The sequence below is a fragment of the Salvia hispanica genome, chromosome 4, assembly GCF_023119035.1.
Source record: "Salvia hispanica cultivar TCC Black 2014 chromosome 4, UniMelb_Shisp_WGS_1.0, whole genome shotgun sequence".
NCBI classification, from domain to species: domain Eukaryota; kingdom Viridiplantae; phylum Streptophyta; class Magnoliopsida; order Lamiales; family Lamiaceae; genus Salvia; species Salvia hispanica.
In genome coordinates this window covers 57,604,914-57,628,816 of record NC_062968.1, presented here as the reverse complement: position 1 = coordinate 57,628,816, position 23,903 = coordinate 57,604,914, and the positions used below count along the sequence as shown (strand labels likewise).

General features: G+C 33.9%; 2 pseudogenes; one reads left to right on the top strand and one right to left on the bottom strand.

The window, feature by feature from the left end:
* Positions 1–36: 36 nt before the first annotated feature.
* On the bottom strand, positions 37–2,742 carry LOC125222261 (annotated as a pseudogene).
* A 4,060-nt stretch (positions 2,743–6,802) lies between these two features.
* Positions 6,803–15,233, top strand: LOC125222262 (annotated as a pseudogene).
* Positions 15,234–23,903: the final 8,670 nt, after the last annotated feature.

Sequence of the window (23,903 nt, the reverse complement as noted above, 5' to 3'; positions counted from 1 at the left end):
CCACATTTGAAGAAGATACACTTGTAACAATTAAAGTGAGAAATAAGGTACAAATTCATCATTAATGATTTTCTGGAAATCTAAACTTTGCTGGTGGAGCAAAGGGGAGAAATGGAGCACTATGTCAGCCCTAAACTGAACAGTGGCATACAGTTACAACCAACAAAACCAAACCAATCTATGTCCATCAATGCCTAAAACATAGTACAGTACCACATAAATTAATTTACATAACCAGGCATGGCTGAAAATTCTAGATCCTAACACAACATAACTAAATCTGTAATTGATCAAACAGCTGCTGCATCTGGGACATGTAGCTGCTTCATTATAACAGATTCTCCGACGTTGTCGACCACGTCCATGTCCATGTCTTGGTTGACAACGTCGTGGAGTTCCTGTACGGCTGCAGAGGGTTGGTTCTCCGCAGCCATCTTAAGTCCGGAAACAGCCGAGCTCATTCTCGAGTCTTCTCCATCGCTGGTGCTGAAGAACGAGCTCTCGACCCGACTATCCGACACGGAGAGGCTAGAATCTGCATTGAAGGGAGAGGAGCCACTCTCCTGGTCTCTGCACAGGATCCCTCCAGCTGCTTGCAGAATCCCTTTTGGCATTCTGGTTCTCATTCAGCTGCCTCAAGAAGCACTCTTCTATCTCGCCCAGCGACTCGACTTCGTCTCTCTCCTCGTCCTCCTCTGAGGCTGACTCGCAGCTAGTCTCCATCTCCTGCTGGCTGTCATACTCCTCCTCCTCGTCGGACTGCCTCTCTGACGGAGAGAGGACGAGGGCGAGTAGCCCTCGTCCCCGCCTCGTCTCTCTCTCGCAGCGTCTTCGTGATGAGTGTCTTCAGCAAGTTCATTACTTGAACTGCGTGCATTAGGGCAGTTAATGGATCAGACATCTGCACAAAACAACCATATAATATCAGAAACCAAATTAACATTGATTTCTCCAAAACATCAAACCAATATAAATTAATCTAAGCCACCTGAGTCATGTTTGGGGAGAAGACCATAGCGATGTTTCTGGCATTCATCTTGTTGGATTCTTCGTGCTCGACCACGTCGGCCATGAGATCAACTGCCCAATTGAGCAGTGCACCCTCGGTCGGTTGCAGCTGCTTGATCAGATCAACTGCCTCCTCCTCTGTATTGCACTGCAACACCTGCTCTGGAGAAAGCCCGTCAAGAACCCCAGACGGGAGCTCCCTAAACCACGCCTTGATCAAACCGGCTAGGCAATGAACGTCAATGTCCTCAGGCACAATGCCCCGATTGAGCTGGTCCCTAACATGCTCCTCCTGGCCATTCTCCGGATTTATCCTAAATATCCCTTCCGACTACAAAAACATTCAGACACACCGGTCAGTCACCTATCAACTAGTACTAAATCAAAGCAACATTGTCTAAATCAAGAACTCATGTTGGCTCACTAACCTTAAGACCATCTTGTGAATACAACCTGTCCTGCATCAGCAACAATATCGTCGGGACGCTGTTCCCCCTATTGTCGTAAGAGCACTGCATCGAGTCAGCTGAGACCCCAAACACACTGACACTGCATACACAAGGTCATTGAACAACATAAATCAGATAAAATGCAACAAAGGAATTACCGTGGATCACACGCTGTAAAAAATTTCTTGAGACCTCAACATCACATTAACTAACTTGAAGTCTTAGAATTGATTTTGAGGTCCCATGAATCTTTAAAGAAGTAGGAGTACTACTTTTCATATAACTAAATTGTACTAGTTTCAGTTGCAGCTACCCTTGTAAATGTGCAATAACTATGACCAGTCAAATCTCCATTATTGTAGTACCACACTAGCTTGAAAACACAGCTGAATGATATGATTCAACACTTCCCTCTCATCTCGTTATAGCTAATTAAAGGTAGTAATCTGTATAACAACCTAATCGGATTTGTTGAGTTAATAACTATGAATAATACTCCACAAAGCATGATTTCCAATTTCTCAACTGCTAAATGCATTATTGAATGTAAATGTTCCTACTTCTTACCATAACTTTACAGCACAATTTAGTACTGAAAATATCTTAAATTCGAAATCTTGAGATTCAGCTACTAAATTTGTGATTTTAGCACAGTATCACTTGCTAGGAAACATCAGATCTACACACATACAAATGAAAGACTACTTTTTTAGGGCTCCCTTTTTAACAAATCCAGTAAATTTTTCAAAAGAGAAGATTTTTAAAAAAAAGTTGAAAACTTTACAACAGTCCACCACACCCAAAGCCAAAAGCTTAAAAATTTTACAAAAATCTTTTAAGATATAGTAACGGCTAACACAGAAAATCAAGAAAACAAAAAACCTAGAAATTAATCTTGGAAGCAAAAAAGAGGGGAAAGATTAGGAATTTCTTGATACCTAGCACTGGGAGCTCTACAAGGAACCTCAACCTCGAACTCAACAGGGAGCCCTAGAAAACCGTGGAATCTATCAAATGTGACATGAGTTATGTGCTGAACGTTTGTGGGCCACCCGATTTCCATGGGATGGAGGGCTGAGATGACTTCCTGATCTTCCCGGTCGATGTTGCACGTAGACACCATTGATTTCCTCAGCGCTGACAGGATGAAATCGAGCAAGGAGAGCTGCTGCTGCTGCTGCTGCTGCTGCTTATCGTGCTCCTCCGCCGCAGCGGATTTCGAGCTCTTTCCTCCGCAGCCGCCGCCCCTCGTCACCATAACCATCCCAGTCATGGTTTGAAGCTCCTCTCCTATCTCTCGAGAAGAAAGAAAATCGAGTTTTGTTTTGTTTTTATGGATGTTGCTGCTGCATTCAAGAAGGGTTGTGGGGCTTTTTGAAGTTTGAACTATTGTTATATTTACTGTTAATTCAAACGGCCATTCATTTCAAATTCTTGTTTCTCCACTTTTTAGATTTACTTTTTTTTATTATTTTATTTCTTGGCTTTTACCGTTTTGGGTTTTTGTTTTGTGGGATATTTCTTCTTTGCCACTTGTGTTCTATGTTAATGTTCTTTTTTATCCAAAAAATGTTAGCGTAACAAAAACAAGGTAAATAAGCAATATCTTATCTTATCTTATGTGGAGTATAAAAAATAGGCACCATGTATCATTTGAATCTTGTGTGGCCAATATTGTTTATTGTAATACACTTTGGAAGTAACTATGAAAGTATATATAGTTAGAATTGTATGGATGTAGTTGGATATAAATTAAATGTAGGAGTACTTAAAAAGGTAATTGAACCGAATTTATTGCATTTGGATATTCCAAATTAAGTTGAGCTATCAATTTTGAAAGAAAATTAAATTTGATCTATTTAGAAAACCAAACGGGAAAAATTAAGTTGGAATCTGAAAAAAAATATCATCACAATTGATTAGTAATTGTAATTTATTTGTTACGTGAATAAAAGGTGTGGAAATATATGGTTGCATGTATATTTCAGTTTCAGGAGTTGAATTAGGGCTTTAATCGATTTCCCTCAAGTGATCATAATTATTTGAAGTCTGTGATAAATTTATTAGTGTGACATTAAATTAGGTGTTCAATAATGAGAAAGTTACCTGACGCCTAACTGAAATTGGACACACTTCTATTACACATTTAGATTGCACACCAAATCTTCTCAGTCGTAATCACAAACTAAGACTTAAAATTAAGGGCAAATAGGGCAATTAGCATCTTCTTCTTTTGTAGAAGACCGTTGGTCGAAAGGTGGTTAACGTTGAGCCGTGAGAGGCCAACAAAAGTTATGCTCTTTCTTACAAATAATGAAATATGAGGAATTAGTACATTTTTTTGATAAAATTAGTCAGTAATTATTTTTATTGTTAATTATTGGAAATGTAGAAAGTGTGACTGCAATGTGCGATCTATATAATCTGCAATTGCAATTATAATACTGGCTATACAATAAATAACAAAAATCTTATGTACATGATAATAACAAAATAAATATTAATAAAACTGAAAGTAGTAAATTTTGATACATTCTTTAATTTTAAAATCTTGTGTTTTGCAATATATTCTTCACAAACGTCATGCCATAGGAATGAACACTCTTTTGGCAACTGTAGTAGCCACCAAAATAATTAAAATAACTTGACAAGCAAAAAAAGGCAAGCTAACTCTCTTCTTTACAAAACATTTTTTATAAGAGGATTGTCAAAATGTCTTCCATTGATACTAGAAAGAAGTTGATCCCACTTTGTACCAATAGTTAGTACTTGTAGAGGAGTTTTTGGTCTAAGTTTAAGTTTCCCTCTACCAACTATCAATTGAAAAACCATGACTTAATATCATTAACGAGCTAGTATTATCATTGGCGCGGATAATAAAGATGAGCTTCTTATAATAAATTACGTACTATATCAATAAGTAATAGTGTTATATAATATAATATATAATTTATTGATACTATTAAAAAATCAAGGATATGCCGCGCAAACTATTTGTATTGTTATGATATGATATTTTCAACCATATAATATTATCAAATAAAGTAATATATAGATTAATCACCAGCCAATTAATCAAGGAGGCTCCGTTTGATGAAACCAAGGATTGTAGATTTTGCTGTCTGTTTGTGTCCCAACTTTATTCCTTTAGATTTATATCACTCATCATATAAGCGTTCAATTTGGCAACAATGTTTTCATAATGACGTATCTTTTTATAGAATTGCATGTACTACACATATAAATATATAATGATACTACTTAACTAAAATATTTCATGATACAATGACAAAACTATTACACAATTTTAAGATAGTAACAAAAATATTATACACAATATATATGCAATTAACAAAATAATTACTACAATCTTGCGTAATCTTTGTGTAACGTGTTATCTCAACTTTGTCGATTAATATAGTATTTAACTTTAGGACCAAGTATAAAATGTACATATAAATAGCATCCATAGTAGTATATGTAATTGCAAGTCAACTGAGATAATCCAAATTGCTCCTTTGTGAAGAGATAAATCATTAATTTTTGTATAATGTGAAAGGCACGTATATAGAGAGACGACATATAGTAGTAGCCAGCAGAAGAATAAGAAACTATGCCCCATATATATCCATCATTCCCTTTCATCGTGTAATATGTCATCGTCGAAGTCTTTATAATAATTGAATAATGTAGTTATTATATTTATTCGAGAAAAATATTTTGGTAGATTAATTTTAAAAATATTAATATTGCTTTAACAAATTTTTGCTCTTGTTTAGTAGTAGTACTATAAAGCATACCATTTTCTAAATGGATCGATAACAAAATGCCTCAAAAGGCTTAGCAATAATCTTTTGAGCTATTTTTTTATTTACACCAAATTTAGTGGCAAACATACACAGATCCGACACGAGTGAATCGGGGGGCCCACCAATCGTGGTGCTACTGCATTTCAAATTCAAAATTATAATACTAGTAATGACGAAATTTTATTTCTTTATTTTGGTATGTATTGTTTGGCCATCTTGATTGATTTGACCGTTGCAGATCATCGGATTCTTCCTGCTTTTCTGTCTCATTCTTAGTTATTCTAGTATAGTGTAAATTCAAAAAGTTTGAGACATTAGTTCACATTATTTGGATGATAGTGGGCTTTTCATTTAGGTGGAGATATTTTCTTTACCACTCCTTTGATGTTGGGTATAATCTTTGGGCTTAAGGTTGTGGGCTTCGTGGTGTTAACGACGTTCTTTATCCCCAAATTGAAAATTCTCTTCCACATATAGTAGAGACTTAATTGCCAGAAAAGAAAACCTATCCAAGATCAGCTGCAAAAACTATAGTAAATTTTATGGACGTGATCAAACGAAACTCTAAATATCAGACAAACTCAAACTATCGACCAATTGAAAAATGTCAACAGATCATAAAAATGCATCAACGGAAAATTTCAGCAATTTCAAGTAGTCAATGATCGATTTGTTTGACATTAAAATCTGAAATTTTACGTTGTGTTGATATCGTATTGAAACAGTGTTGAAGTTGTGTTGGAGAGTTTTGAATTTGTATAATATATAATTTTGCATTTTATCACTACCTAAATTTTAATAGTATTATCAATTTTCAATTTTGGTAATATGCTGTTGATTTGTTGTACACGTATTTCAAATTGAGGACGTAGTTGAATTATTTGATAAGTATGTGGACACTTGAGAAACATGATAGTAATATTCATGGGTGGTGTTTTCCTCATAAAATTTATGGATGTGACATTTACAATTTAATTTAAAAATTAGACCTTGTGGAAGAATAAAGGGAAATACTTTAAATTTGTGATTTTTAGAAGATCTCAGTGGCGCCTTCCACTAGACTTCTCAAAAAATCTCTGCCACGTCACTAGGACTTCTCACTAGGACTTCCATCCCACTGCACAATGTAGGACTTCCCGCAATAAAATAAAATCACAATTATTCAATTTATATGTTTCAAATTTACGAAATTTAACGAGCCGTATATATAGAGCCGTATTTATAGAGTTTAAAAAAAAATATTTAACTCGGACCGACTCCCTCCACAATGGCGACGTCTGCGGTTGGAGATGCTCTTACTATTGATTTTCAAACTTGTAGGACGACCAAAATCCATATTTTTTTTCTGTTAACTTACTTTTTATTTGATTTTCATTAAATCTTAAATATATTTTTTAATGTAAAACATACTAGCTTTTAAATCCAAAAAGATAAACTCAATTAATAAGAGTACGAAAAATTACATGGAGCATAATAGTTGTCAGCAAGTATACGGACTTCTTTTACGACACCGCGGCGCACAATAGCATCGCGTGCTACTGGTGAATATGAGTATAAAAGAGCATATTACTCTATCAATCTAACATTTCATGAAAAGGAAACAAAATTGATTGAGATTTGCGCAATTCGCTTCGATCCTTACTTGAATTCGCTCCACTTTATGCCGCGCTTCGATGCTCGAAGCTGTTTTCTCTTTCAAAATTGAAGGTATGCTGTACCTTTAGGGCTTTTAAGAGGGTTTCAATTTTTCTCTCACTTATTGTCATGAATCTCATGTCAATTCTGCCACTTTCGAATATAAAGGGAAAAAGCCGTAAAAATTGCGTGCAGTCGCGCTAATTTTGCATAGAACAGTCATGCATAGTTTCTTCTGAAGTGGAAGTAAATGTTCCTACATGCTGCTGTGTGTTTATACTCTCGAAATGCGTTTTTATGCGGAGGAGTAATTTATGTTCTTATTTTCCCTAAATTAACTGCGTGATTATAGATTCTGAAGAATGAGGGCATCGAACGAAGCTTCCACCAGCATTGAGCTGGCGAACAGTTTATTTCGAGGCCGATCTGAGGTGGTAAGTTTGAGTAAAAGAGAACTAGCTCGATACGTTAGATTTTGTCAATAGTTATTAAATGAACGCCAAAGATTAATAAAGAAATCAAGTCTTTATGTTTATGTATATTAAGTTTGCATGACCTGTGTGTATGTATCATTAGAGAGTTAATTTAACCGATTTTTACTGTTGAATCGATATTTCTAAAGTGTTCTGTGTGCATTTTATTTTATAATAAAGTGGCACTGTGGATCATTTAATGTGGATTATATGGCGTTATAAGAGATTGCTTTTCAACAAAAAATATTATCTGCACTCAGTAATTATGTGCTAAATATATCACCAATGTACTGCATTTTGTGCCTTACTGACTTCCTCCTCACTCTCGGAACATACTCCCTCTTAGTCTTTTAGCATTTTTGAGAAGTTAGACTATGAGTTTGGAAAATCATAAGGTTCCATAATGATTTTGTTTTTGTTTTTAATGAAGACACTTGATTTAATTGCTGCGGTCAAGGGACTGCATGAGCTTAGTCCTCAACAGCTTGGCAAACTAATCAAAGATTCTGGGAACAATGTGGTCAGGCACATTGCTGAGGATGGATCATGTATACAGGTTATTAGGAAGAAATAAATAGCTATACTATTATTGCTATTTAAACTTTGTAACCAATGCCGATGTTGGAATTACATGATTATTGCAGGTTGACTTGGAAAAATTTGCAAGGTATCTTCCTCTTCATCTTATTGCAGTGATTATGGCTTGGGAAAGGGACAAATCAACATTCAAGTATTTGTTATGTGGAATTCTTCTCTTGCACTCCATGTGTGATCTTGCCTCTCGGGTACCCAAAATTGAGCAGGTTAGAAGTCAAACTATATTTTATCATCATGTCAAGCAGATGTTACTGGTCTAAATTTTTTAAGTTTGCAAAAGTTTTAAGGCTTTATACATTTATAATTGGCTATGTGTTTGCTGATCGATGCAAGTGAACAGACATAAAGGAATGAAAGAAAATCCTTATTTTGACTCGATCCTTTGCTAGTGGCTTAGAGTCTCTTGGGTGTTTTCAGCATCATATAACAATCTGTTTCTTGCTTTTCTTTCATTTCCTTTTCCCGCTTTAGGTTACTCGCTCATATTTTCACCCTTAATATTACGATACTTGTAGTCAGGAATACTTGTTGTAATATATAGAGGTTCAAAAGTATTTTAATGAGTTTTTCTGGTATCATGTGAGTTTGTGACAACCTTTTCTGCTTAATTTTCCTAGTTTTAGATCATTGCAGTGGCTAGCATTTTTGCATAAACTATAAATTCAAGCTCATAAGCTCATTAATCATTCGTGGGAGTTGCAATTATTAGCTGCTTAATGCTTCTATAGGTGTTTTAGCTCTGCCTCTCTAGTGCCTTTAGGTTTTGACCTCTAATAATTACGATTATAGCTCCTTATCTTCACATTGATCCTAGCTTCCTCTGAAATCTATTTTCCCTGTTCTTTTGTACTTGGAAAATATTGTCATTCTCAACTTCTGGAAACTCACTTGTTATGTGTGTTATGATGTGGTTAACTGGTTATAGACATATACTCCTCTATATGCCCCTAATCCACATACCATTATATGTTTTCTTCAGATATTGCTTGATGATGTGAAGATATCAGAACAGCTAATTGACCTGGTCTTTTATCTGCTAGTTCTCCTTGGTGCATACAAACAGGTAGCTATTCATTTTCTTTCTTATAATTTTAGATCTTTGCTTTGTTGTTGGTAGATGTGTACTGACTTCTTCGTATCCAGGAAACTCACACCATTCCCAATGACATGGTTCTTCTTCATTCAGCTCTGGTTGCTTGCAGTCTAAAATTGTTGACAGTCATTGTTTCTCCACAGTACCAAGAGGTTGCTCAAGTTTTGACTGCATATTACAAGGTTATCCAGGAATATTTTGGTGAAAACTGAACTGTGTAAATCACTTGTTTTATGGGTGTATAACCTTGGCTTAACTTTCCTACTCATCATCTTGATTATTGTTATTGCAAAACTTTGTTCAATGATGTCGTGGCTGAGTAAGTGGAGTTGATCGCAGGTGGACATATTCATGGAGGCAGCATTCTCTGCTGTTTGTGTTGATGTCAAGTTTCTGCAGACCAAACTGTCTGCTCAACATGGCGATTCATCTGGAAGTGCTTCCCCTACTGCTGAAGAGACCTTGAATCACCTTTGCCAGCAGTGTGATTCTTCTCTTCAATTTCTACAGTCCCTGTGTCAGCAAAAGTTGTTTCGGGAATGCGTTGTTAAGAACAAGGTTTTTCTGGATTTATTTCCTTTCATCTGTTAGAGTTCTCATTGCCTGAATGGATTGGTATTTCTTTATGAGATCAAATGTGGTCAAAACATGTTTTCTGATCCAGGAATTGAAAGTGAGACATTTGGCCTTAGGCATTATTATTAACCACTCTACCGCTTGGCCAACATTCACACATAATTTCTATTTTTGATGCGTCTGAATTCATTGATCTAGGACTTCAGTTTTTTTCCATACGAGATAGTAAAAGATTCCATAATCAGTTTGACTTGCTTATCTTGTTGCTGTTTTATCTGATGAATGTTGGTCTCCTGTATGGCTTAGGATTTGTATGTTACATTTGAGTTTGGGTGAAAAGGTTGCTGTTAGCTATGGATGAATCAGGAATGTAACTATTTGAAGTATCAATACAAACCAAATGATTTTACAATGTCGCGAAGTCAATTTTTTTTGTTCTTTTAGCTAGAGTAGTGCTGTGAATTAGCATATAACAAGTTCTATCAATAGCTAATTGGTTAAACTAAAATCTCACACTATTGAATCTCTCATTATTCCTTTCTTTTATCTCTTTATCCTCTTTTGTTTCTTCATTGATTTTCTCCCTGGTAACCTTGATAATTGATTCCAGGAGTTATGTGGCAATGGTGGTGTTCTTGTTCTGGTTCAGGCCGTCATGAACTTAAAGTTATCAGGCTCAGACAATACCTCCTCGTACTTGGCTGCTACCTCCGTCTAAAATCTAAAGCTTTATCTATTGTGAGTTCACTATCCAATTAAGATAAGTGGACAGGTCTTTGAATATTTTAACTGTTGATAAAGTAAGCACACCTCAGATTTTTATGTGCATGTGCTTGGTATGGTTGTGAACAGATCCTTCTTTGTTTAATTAGTTACGATATTTTCTGCTGCAGCTTTTGCACCTTTGTGAAGCAGAAAGTGTATCCTACCTTGATGAGGTGGCCAGCAATACTGCTAGTCAGGATTTGGCAAAGTCTGTCGGACTCGAGGTATTGTTTTCTAGAATCTAAGCATCATGCAGTTTCTGTCATAACTCTCAGAGAGATACTTGTTTCATTGCATTCATAATAGAAAAAGATTTCCAGACCTTTAGATCTATTGCTACATTTACATTGAAAAACCAGCAAGTTTTGTACTCTGAAAATGAAACTGAAATAATCTTAAATGCGCTGCAGAAATTTTGCACATCGAGAAAACCCAAATACGACATATTTCAAACTTTTTCTTATGATTTTTAACTGCCTATTGTAATCCTAGTTTGTAGCATTTCCCAGTCGAAATTGGGTCTATAACAAAGTTTATAGTATTTACTGTAAAATAAGCATTGCAATATCTGAACTTTGAGAAGATTTTCCTTCTATACATATGCAGTTGTCAATTTGTCATTTTGCCTTAACATGGTGGTATCATGGGCATTTGTTTTGTATAGGTTCTTGCGTTGCTGAAAAAAATGTTTGGTATAGATTCAAGACAGTTAAATGCTCCCTCTGAGGCAAGCTACCAGAAGGGGCAACTGGAACTTAATGCAATGCGCTTGGCAGATGTCTTCTCAGATGATTCAAATTTTCGGTCATTCATCATGATAAACTTTGTAAGCTTTCCATCAGTACAACTAATTTTAAAATCTTATAGAGTGCTATTGTTTCCACTGTATGGTTTCTTTGCTTTTCATGATTGAAGGTCGAAAAAAGACTGAAAGCATGACATCTAAGTTTCTTAGAAAATGTCTTTGCCTATTTGAACACACTAATGATGTGCTTGAAGAGATTTTGAGATCAAATTGCTGGTTTTAACAAATGGATGTTAATTTTATGAAAGTAACTTTCAAATGAAAAGGTGAGAGTTTGAGCACCTGCTATAACTTAGACTTGATGATCACCTCCGTGCTTATCTTATCTTAATGGTAGTACTATATATTCTGAGGACAATCTTTCATTTGTATTTTGCATGTTATTTGCAAGTATAGTTGTGCCTGTGGATCTAGTGGCAAATTTCTGAACTCAAACCTAACCAACTAATTTTTAATATATGCTGGTATCTTGGGAAATGGAATAAAGAGGGCTTCCCAAACTGTAGTTGCTATGTTCACAAGTCACTTAGCACACACAATGAGTTTGTAAGTTTACCAGCATTAACTTTTTGTCATTTTAATCATCTAATTGAAAAACTATTAGAACTGATCAGTGACATCATTTCCTCATTTGGTTTTGTCATTGCAAAGAGATACAAATGATTAGTAAGAAGAGTTTCAGCTGTTTGTCAATGAATGATGGTTAGTTATTTATTTTGTTTGACATTTCATCTCTCAAGAGTAATGGAAATTGGTATGCCATACCATACACAGCAATTCTTTTAATTTATCAATCGTTATAATTTTTTCTCAATGAAATTGTGCATATTTTTTCCTGACCCTACAAATGTGTTCCTTTAGAGGAAGCTTTAGCAGCAATCTTTCTACTCCCTCATGGAGAATTTGTATCTGGCTGGTGCTCTCTGACCTCTAGTTTGTGAAGAGGATGCACCATTAGAGTATGTATTATCTACATCACCTTGATAAGTCTTATTTCACCAAATTAGTGTTACAACTATTGCATGGTCTGAAACAACAATGTATCGACACATTAAATTTGATTTTACCTCTTGCAGTATACCTCGGTCATCTTATGCTCATCAGAGAACGTCTTTGTTGATTAAAGTGATTGCAAACCTTCATTGCTTTGTTCCTGATGTATGCCAGGGTAAATGATTTAGTAATTTCTGGTTTCAATCAGGGTATGCTGCTTGATATTATTTAACTAATAACATTTGTTTCAACCCCAGATGAGAAGGATCTATTTCTAAACAAGTTCATTCGGTTCATACAGAAGGACTATCAGAAACTGTCAGATGGATTCTTCTCTACTTCGAAGCTGACAAAGTGTCCACAGTTAGCAAGAACTTATGTATGCCTTCTCTTCTAACTCTTCCCTTTGTTAATCAAGTACTCCAATGCCTATATCTCTAATACTCTATTGCATGTAGGTTCACTGTTAAGTCATGCAGAGTCTTTGGTTCCAGGATTTTTGAATGAAGATGATGTACAACTGCTGAGGTAATTTAAATATATGCTTTCCTTCCATGCTGAAATTGGGCATTAATTATTTGTTCATGTCCTATCTTTCTTAGTTTGCAATTAGATAATGAAACATTCTGGCAGATGGTCACTTTGCTGCTTCTTATAGTTGCACTTTTATTTATTTAATAAACCTGCTTCACTCACCACATTTATTCATTATGCGCATGAGTGCATTCTGTACTTAATATTTTTAAGGCTATCTAAGATTGACAATCTTCTTTGTAGGTTATTTATAAGTCAGTTTGAGTCCCGGATCGTTCGTGCTGCATCTGAAGATCATTTAATCCATGTAAAACCTCTCTGGCTTAACCCATGGATGTCATTCATCTTTTCCATAAAATGTTAAGTGCATCTGTTTTTGGGGTCTTAATAGAAATGATCTTTACCTTAGCACATACTATATATATTTATCACTAACCATTCTTTGTATCATTTTGGTCATTTGGTTTTTATTTCACTTGTAAACTAGTTGTTTCCTGCAATAGTTTACCTAAAGCTGAATACTGAGGGATGTTGGTACAAAATGATCATATACCTCCTTTTTTAACATTTACATAATGTCTAACACATGGTCCAGCTAGATCAGGATTTCTAGTTCTCTTGCAACTTTTTTAACTTCTTTCTGAATTTTTTATTTTCGTATTTGGTTTAGGATGAGAAAAATGCAGTTGTGCATTCTTCACCCTTACACCGAGAAATGAGTTCTGGTCATGGCAATAATGTTGTCAACATGGGAGAGGGTACACTGGATCTTGGTTTCCAAGAAGTGGTTCAGTTTGATGCCAACAGGAGGGGGAGCAATTTTTTGATAGGAAGAACTCTGGGATGATGGAGCAGGAAAAATCCAATGGGCCTTCTATAAATTCGCGAGAAAATGAGAAAGATGGTCGAGCTTTTATAGTAGTGGGTCGGATTCCAGTCCTACTCGAGGAAAGACCCCATTGATCGCATGGATGTTGATCATATCAAGGAAGTAGCTTTGATGAAACTGCTGAAGAAGAAAAGACTGATCCTATACATTCTGAAGAGAAGCAGCAACGGAAACGCAAGAGAACTATAATGAATGATAAACAGATAGCTCTTATTGAATCTGCACTTATAGATGAACCTGATATGCACCGCAATGCAACCGCTCACGGTTGTGGGCTGATAAATTGAGTATTCATGTGAGTGAATAGTATTTTATATTGTGATATACTCATCATATTTATTTGTCTAATATTTGTATGAATCTATGGGTTTTATTCTCTATTAAGTTCATTATTAATATATCTTTCTCAGGGCGCTGAGGTTACTACTTCAAGACTAAAAAAATTTGGGAGGGGCTCATACTCTGTGAGTTTTTCATGTTTTATTAATATAATTTTGGTTAAATGTTTGTCATTCTTGCCATAAATTGGGTTTACATGTTTTCATTGAATAATTGGATGCTATACATTACGATTATAATTTTATACTGTGTGTTAAATCTTCAGGCTTAATAACCGGAAAGCTAAGCTGGCACGTGCAGCCAAAGATATCCGTGTATCATATGATGGAGACACTGCTGACAGACTAGGAGGCTCTGGGCATCTTGACTCACCGCGGAGCTCTATGGATGATGCCCGTGTCTCACTTTCTGCAAGAGGGAGCAATGGTGATGAGGTTACAGATGTTGCAGTGTCAGCTAATGCTGATGAAGACGTGGGGACATCACATGCTGCACCTAGGGATATTGCAACGCCAAGCCCGTCCTTTGAACCGGGGCAATATGTAATGCTTGTGGACGAGAGAAGGGAGGAGATTGGGAAGGGTGCAGTGTTTCAAGTTGGTGGACTTTGGTGTGGGAATGACTTGGACCAATCTGGCACGTGTGTTGTGGACATCAAGAACCTCTCAGTCGATATATTTTCCAATGTTCTACACCCGGTGGAGGGCACACGCAGATTTTGTCAGGCTGAGAAAAGATTTGGTTTGATGCGAGTCTTGTGGGATATAAACAAACTCTTTCTCTACTTTGAGTCCGGGGAACACGTGATGCTTGTAGGCGACAAAGCAGAGGAGATTGGGAAGGGCAAGGTTTTTCAAGTACGTGGGAAATGGTGCGGGGGGGATTTGGAGCAATCTGGTATGTGCGTAGTTGACATCACGGAACTATCAATTGAGGCATTTGCTGACCTTCCGCATCCAGTGGAAGCCACGGGTAACAAGTTTTATCAGGCTGGGGAAAGGCTTGGTGTGATGAGAGTTCTGTGGGATTCAGACAAACTCTTCGGTTGCCAGCTCGGTGATTCACACAGGCTCGGGCTCGATGTTAAGGTTCACTTTGCTCGTCAAGTTCAGAATTTGCAGGCAAGCAAATGTAGAATCCGTATCTATTGCTTGATGGTTAGCATGGAGAATATTTTTGCTGTTGTAATTTACAAGTAAATTCTGCTATGATTTTTCTCCAACTGCTGTTGACTTGCTCGTAGTAAAAAGTCAATTTTGGTTTCTAAAGTTGTCGGCATATGCTCATCAAATAATGTTTAGCAATCATTATTAGTTTCAACACTAGTCCACAATTTAATATTTAAACGACATTTTAATTCAGTTAATTACAAAAGCTAGAAAACTGTTTGAGTTTGATAATTGATAACTTGCAAGATTTCCACTCAATCTATCAGATTTCTCCTACACTCTAGATCTTATCTTGTTTTTTTCTCTTTTCTTTTCCTTTTCATATTTTCTTTCTTTCCCCCCCAAGAAACATGTGGTTTGGCTAATGAAAAAAATCAGTATAAAAAATTGAAGATGATAACAAAGAATATTTATTTCGTAGTACATAAAATGGAAGTATGGGATGATACCCAAGCTGCGTACATGTAGGTTGTAGGTAGTACTTTTAACTCTTACAATAAAAGTAAAAGAACAAAAAAATGGAATAAAACTATTTTCTTCTAGCGCGTAGAAGCACCTTAAACTTACTTGATATCAGTGAATTTGATGGATTTCCGAGATTCGAGCAAAACAAATTTATATAAATACAAAAACTATATGCACAATGACACTAAAGAGTTTAAGAGAAACTGCTATATAATTGTGTCCTACTCCAAGGGAAGGAATGTAAGAACTTGACTATAATTCAACCATAAAACAATGGATTTGAAAAGCCGAAGGACAAGCTAACAAATAGATTTGGGTTTACTATTTTCGGGCTATCTTCAACATTGGTTAGATTTCTACAAGCTTCAAATCAACATCTCCAAGTGGGATCAGACACATTAAAAAGTTATCGAGATATAATATTGCATTTGAAATGATAGCTTGATGAATGCAAATGCATGTAGAGAGGAAAATTGTTTTTCACTTGAAAAATTGCTTTGAATCTTGTGAAAAAATCAGCATTTTTCTACATTTTTCTTTCTCTCTCTTTTCTTGTTTAGCAACACTAGATAACAATATTATCCACATAAATGCACAATCTTCGAGTGTTGAGTTTGGAATATGATAGAAGTTGTGGAAACGAAGGTGCGAGCCATCGTTGAGTCTTCAATTGGTATAACCCCTTAATCCCATTAATAAGCATGTTTAGGACTCTTCTCCTTTTGCTTGCAATAAAATTGTTGTGTGTTTAATCTAAACTGGATCATATTTTCTCCAAATACTATACACCTTGTAGAACTTATTAGTAGTTTTTTAGTTTAGACACCTACTATTTTAACTTCTTTATGAAATAGTACGTTATTAATTGTTAGCTACCAATCACAGAAATTAAAACAAATTATGAATTACTTTCCATTGGGCCGAATTATGTGAGTCAAGTAATACTGCTTACTTATTATGGAGTATAATTTCACTGTTTAAATTTCAAAATTTCTCTCGATTATTAAAACTTAAAACCCACTCCTACTTTGAATAGTAGAAAAATGAATATTTTTCTCATATTGTACTAACAAACAAAAATAAATTATCTTGCTTCTTCCGTCAGAGCAATCAATGATCCAAAATTTCTATAATTGAGTTGAACCAAATTTCGAAATTTCGATTCAATTATAGCAATAACCGAAAACCAGAAACCATATTCCAATCTTTCGTCATTCGCATTTCATTGTGGAAATCATCCTTCAGTCACTATCATCACTTCGATATTGCAATCTTACACAATTTCTTTTCTTTATCTATACAAAAATAATTTAGAATTAATGGCCGCCAATAATACATCTACTACTATCTCTTTTATTCATGCATACGTGTCAATTATCATGTAGTAGGATTTAGATTATATAATTTGTTTGATGTTTGATTTCAATAATTTAAAAACAAGCATGCACATTGGCTCAGTGTATTTTGTTACGTTTCATCAGAAACAACATTTATAACGTCAAACGAAATCAAAAGATATGTTGTGTTGTCACAATATAAATGGCGGATTCCTAAAAAAATGTTAAAGGATGTGAAAATTTGTTAAATTTACTCAAGTTCTGACATATACTAACTTTTCCTCTACTGCTACAGAAATTTCTGTTGAAAAACAATATCACTACTTCCTTTTATCCATTAGACCTTTATCTTTCTTTTTTTAATTTGTCTAATAATTTTCAGTTCAGTTAAATAATTAATCATTTCCGTAAAGAAGTTGTTAGCTTGTATTGAAATACTACTAGCACAAATTTATATACGGGGTTTCGGTTTGCAAGATTGTATCCAAATTAAATTTGTATTGTATTTAGTTTAAGAGATTCAACCTCATAACTCAATCATAGATGGATAATCATGGAATAGTTAGTCATAGCTAACCCTATAACTAAAATAATCTCATAACTCAATATCCTAGATTGTAGTATGTATTATTTTATTTTGGAAACCGAATACCACCATGATGTACTATCATGATGTATGATATTTAGGCATACTGAAGGAGAAGAAGAAGAAGATGTTATTAGGGGTAATATTTCTAAAATCACAAAATTATAATCGAATTTGGTATTTTTTTTACATGAACTTGTAAATAACTTTGGTCGCAAATATTATTTTGTTTTTAAGAGGTAAAAGCTCAAGTCACAAATGATGAGCTTAAGATTACAAAACATCAAAGCAAAAGTACACTATCTATCCAAACTAATAAAACTCCCTCAATTACAACAACAATCAACTTAAAAACACCCAAAAGCTAACAAAGTGATAGCACTATGCCATAAAAAAACTAGGAGAAAGCCAACTGAAAAATCAAATTTTCCACGAGTTTGATTTTTTCCTAAATTAAATTTGATGTGGCACGTCAGATTATATAGTTGAACAAAAGCGTCAGCCTAAGATATTGTGTTGCTTTAATGGATATAAACAACTTGTTTTGCGTTACTTTAGTTTATAGTTCTCTCCCAAAATTTGCCAAAATTCTAAATCGGCTACACTGCATAAGTTTATGATTTTTTGTGACCAAGTTTTAAGGTTGTGAAACAAGATAAAATTTGAACCAAATTTTGTGATTTTGAAGATCAAAAACCTTATAATTAACACAATGGCGCACCTCGTGATACTGAAATCTCAATATTACTCTCACTTTGTATATATATATATATCCCTCATAAATAATTACTCGATTGGGTTGCTGTATTATAAGACCATGGGCTTAATCTTTTCATAACCCATATATAGTACTACGTGCTTTTGGAATTAAATACATATAAACAAGTTAGTTGGGCTTACCTCGAAATAATACTTTCTTATTAGTTATAATCTCAATCTCAAAAAAAAAAAAATACTATAGGATAAGATTCAGCCTAATTAAGATCTATATATCTAATAAGTCCAAAATTAAGCCTAATGATTGTAGTTCCAAATATCGAAAATCTAAGTGTAACGTTTAAATCATAATAATTCGTCCTATTAAACTAAATAATGCAATTATTCAATTTATGTCCAAACCTAAGAAGAAAGTAGTAATTAACACCTTTTCCCTAAAAACATCTTATATGAACCAAGTTAGGTTGGACCCTGACCAGAAATCACAAGTCTGTAGTTTTTCATATTACATGTATAGTTTTTTGTTGAGACTTTTTGGGTATTGAGTCATTGTCTTAGTGTGATCAGAGTGCATCAGTGCATAAGTTTCTTTGTTGTTTGAATTAATTTACATAATTTCTTGCCCTCCTAAAATTCATAGATTTTGGTTGTTAGTTTGTTGCTTTTGACTTTTGTTCCTACTTTTGTTTAGTTGTTAGAATTGTAGCTCAATAACTAAAGGTTCAAGCATTTGCTTGTCATATAAAAATCAAAGACATGACAATACATCTACTTCTAGAAATATGAAAGATGACTATTGTAGGAAGAAAGTTACACTTTATGCTAATATTGGTACATTGCATAACCCCCCCATCCATATATATTAAGAAAATAGAGAGAAAAACTTCATTAAATTTAAATGTGGAAAGAATATAATTAAATTGAAAGTGGTAACAACGTGGTCGTGTGTGATTATGGATTAATCGGCAGGGAAAAAACATAAAGCAACAAGAAAAACACAAAATAGGACAGTGAGGCGTAATTAGTTGTTAATTAATCTCTGACTAAATGTGTAAAACGCAATGTTTTAGAATAAGACATGAAATTATCCCTTTTGTTGCTTTTCTTTGTATTCACAACGCAACAAAAATCCACACACCAAACTATGAAACTATACAGAACATAATTGAGCATTGTTCATGCACTTGGACAAAGTTTTTGTCTTCACACACTTTTCTAGTATTTTTTTCAAACAATTATGTGCGTAGTGATGACCTCATTTTGTGGCCACCATTTAATCATTTATTACTATAATACCACAAAAAACAAGCCAATTGCGACGGTATTATATAGAGTTAAAAGCATGGCAAAATAAATAAATAACACTAAAATACCATATTGCCCCTCAGATCTTGCAACAATCTAGAATTTTCAAGTTAATCTCGATGCGACTTAGCTCATAATTACTAAAGGGTGCATCATGTAGTAATGGTGTTTAGTTTATTGTAATAAAGGAGTCTTAACAATTCAAGCCATGTGCATATCGATACCAGAGTTGAATAAAGGGACGGTTGGAATTATTTATAGGCCAAATTACGTGTATAACCTTGACTCATATAATCAATTAATTACTAGTAGCAAAATGAATATTGTTATGGTATGTTACCTTGCGTATGAACAATTGAAAATTGATCTTGCTTCATGTGTGATGCAAGGAGAAAATAGACTTGAACAGAGAAGTAATGAGAGAAACCCTAGTTTCATTTGTGAAAATGAAAATATTATTATAAAAAATAACTGCGTCCAAAACAAAAACAAAGCTATTTATAAGCGTTTAGAAAATCCTAGGAACTCAAAAGGAAATGAAACGTAAAATAGAAAATTAAAATTAAGTTCGAAAAACAGTAAAATGTCGTTCGAATTGCATCCCGTGCATACTTAAAAAAAAAATATTTTGGTTGAAACTTTTGCTACGGGCATTACATTACTTTTAAAATAGTGCTTCATATTAGTATGTTAAACTAGCTCAACAATTCTAAAATACTCCCTCCGTTCGTGGTAGTTGAGTCATTTCATTTTACTGTCGTTTTGAAAAATGATAATAAATAGTTATAATGAAAATAGAGTAAAGTAAGTGACAGAATAAGGTAGATAATAGTCTTATCTACATTGTCTCTCTTTTACTTTATTTTATCTCCACTTTAACTATTTATATCATTTTTAAATGAGTCGAAAATGAAATGACCAACTCAGGAACGGAGAGATTAAGGGCTAAAATAAAAAGACCTTTTATAACTATACGTAATTTGCTTAAAATTTTTTATTTTTGGATGCAACTATAATATTATTTATCCTTTATTAAATGTCCTTTTGGGATTAATAAGAATTTTAAGAAATAGGAGTATGAGTGAAAATAAGTTAATGTAGTAGTATGAAACAATTTTGTATATTAATTTTATAATTCAATGTGGATAAAATAAGTTAATTAGTAGAATGTGATAACAAGTCTAGTTATATTTTATTATTAACATAATGCAAATTATGCAATAAGAAATAGGTCATCTCCAATTATCCACTAAACTCAAACCTATTTTTGAGTATATCTACACAAAAAATTAATTTTACTCCAATTAAGAAAGATGGTAGAAGAGGATTAATGAGTAAAAGACAAAAGGGAAATAGTGAGTTTGATCTAAAAATGAACATATGCTTAAATAAGAGAGGCTTTATTGGCAGTAGGTGAAATTGACCACAAATTGCAGAACAAGCCAAAACGCTGTTCCCAGTTGTTGACCTAACACACTAGAGGCCAAATTCTTTGTGAGCCGGGCCGGGCCCCCACCTCTCATTTATTAACTCTCTAACAAATTTCAATTATCCATCACACTAATTCATTTTGTATTTAATTACTTTAAAATTTGATTTTTCAAATATTAAAAAGTATTTTTGACTCCTATTTAGTTCAACAGTGTTTACGACAAATAACATAATGACAAGTGTGGTGGAGGTAAAAGAGAAGGAGTGGGGAGAGGTGGAGCTATCACATTCACGGCTAAATGTTTGGTGTGTGAGTGTGTGTGGCACATGCTTATCCACCTCCATATACGACAACCAATCACTACAAATTTCAGACCACTGTCCCTCCACTTTCTTAATTACAATTACACTAATTACATTTCTCTCTTTTCTTTTTCTTTCTTGCTACCTTCACACACATTTCATATACTACTATTACTACTATAATCAAGCTTGTCTCATTTTCTAAATATTCTATCTCGCCTTATCTTTATAAATATACTAGTACTTTGCAATTCAAATGTCTCGCACTAAAATAGCCAAATTAATCATTTCAAATGTGTCTTGTCGCTGACTAAATAACCTAAAATTATAATAACACGAAATCAAACGGAAGTGAACTTACCTGTCTTAAAAAGTCGCCAATCTTTATTGGACACTTGTCTAGAATAATTAAAAGTGCCCAAATTAATGTTGCTGTTAGGTGTGTTAAGTGAGTTGGCTCAACCATTGAATTTGAATGCATTTTGGGCACATATATTATTATTTTTTTATTTTTTATTTAATTTTGTAAATACAATATGATGATATCACTATGTTTGGGATAGAAAGGTGGAAAACATAGCTGCGTGGAGTCGTGGACTTGGAAGGCATTATCCCAAAAGACAGCACGTCTAAAGGAATAGAATCTTAGGATTACTATATTCAACTATGCCCTTTTTATTACAACATCTATATCTCATTTCTTATTTTATTTTTCTTCTTCTTTTTCAAACAAACAGATGCCCACTAAGACTTGACTTTACACAACGCATCTTTTTAATATTTACTTTATTGGTATTAATTACTAACGCTTTTATTTAGTGTCTATTTTCTCTGTATCTATATGGGGTTGTAATCAATCAACATTAATATAGTAGTACTACTATTGTTCAAAGTTCAAATCTTAAGTTTGAGAAAATTCAGAATTCAGACCATGTTAAGAGTTAGGAATAAAGTTGCGTCCGTGATCGATAAAATAAAGTATGATTTCAAACCATAAATGCGAAAAATAATGTGACTCAATATTTAAAGTGGAAAACTCTCACGGATCATAATGGAAAAAAACTAAATCATTATTAAATAAATAAAAGGATCGAAAGGATATCTAAAAAATCACAAAAACGTTCAGGAGCTTAAATTAAATTTGTAAGGACCATATATAAATATAATTGAATATCGTATGATTTTTAAAAAAATCTTTTATTGCATATAGAGGATGATTGTCACGAATTGAAAGAATTCAAAGTTTGTCTAGTGTTTTTTTTACAAATTATGCAATAAATCAACTAGCTTGATATAAATAGGGTGAAACATGAAATTAAGAAAGAAAAAGCGACTGATCTAATAGTACAAAAACGTGTCAAACAGCCAAGGTTTATTTCGATTAGCTAGCTTGGAATTTGAACATTTATAGGAGTATATTTTATTTGAGAGCTATATTATGCTAATAAAATATCAAATCCGAATATAACGCTTATTCAAATCAACCTTAATTGACATGCTCCCATAAAATTACACAATCACGAGCATAGCGATATCAATCTATAAAATCCATAAAAAAAAATGTCATTTCTTTCTTTAAAGACTTATAGAATACTGTATAACACAAAATTCATAATTTGATTTTTGATAATAAAAAAAAAACAGACTATATAGAAGCTAGCTAGAAAGCAGGCTAGTTGATGCAGAAAATGGATTCATCCGAATCCACTATGGGTAATAGAGATATGTATTGTAATGAAAGTGATTTTTACTTTTTGCTCATGTTGTAACGAACAAATGGAAAAATCTTTTGCTTCTGCAAGAGAAAATAGAGCAATCAATCATCCAGATTTCTTACCTATTATGTTTCATTTTCCCCTACCAAACGAATCACAAATATAAATGCATGCTCCAAGTCATTCGGAGATTGCTCTACACATGATTTCATGTAATTATAGACAGAGATTTTATATATTTAGGTAGTTAATTACTAGTACTATAAGATCCGTTTACTAAAATCAGACAACCCTTTTATGGCCTAAAATCCCATATTAATTTATAACACAATGCCTCAAAAATAAATATCGGTCTCTTTCATTTTAAGAGACTATTTCTTATTTTTAATTAGCTTTTGGGGAACATCTATAAATAGTGTATGGGAACAATTTGCATGGGACAAAATTTTGTAGCTATGTTGGAATTATATTAATGGAATACTCCATATTTCCATTTTCTCGCGTGATCTTCACATACCAGATTTTTGTTGGTTTCCAAGCAGTGGTCTACTTTAGAACCCATCCATCATTGTATCAGAATAAACGATTCTTTATAATTTGCACTCACACCCTCTAAATTTGCAACTTCTTAATAAAACCACAAGACACCTTGCATCATTGTGATATAAAAAATGATTTGAAATAAAAACCATACAAATATAATCTGAACTCTTCCAGCATTGTTAAGGTTTTAGTCGTATTTTTGTTACTGTTGTCTAGTTGATACTCTCTCCATCTGCTGTTAGGAGCTTCATTCTTTCTTGTCGAGTTTAAGAATTTTAAGAAAAGTTAGTGGGATAAAGTCTCACTTGTATATATTATTATTTTAAATGAAACGTGAGTGTAATGAGTTAATGGAATGTGAGCTATT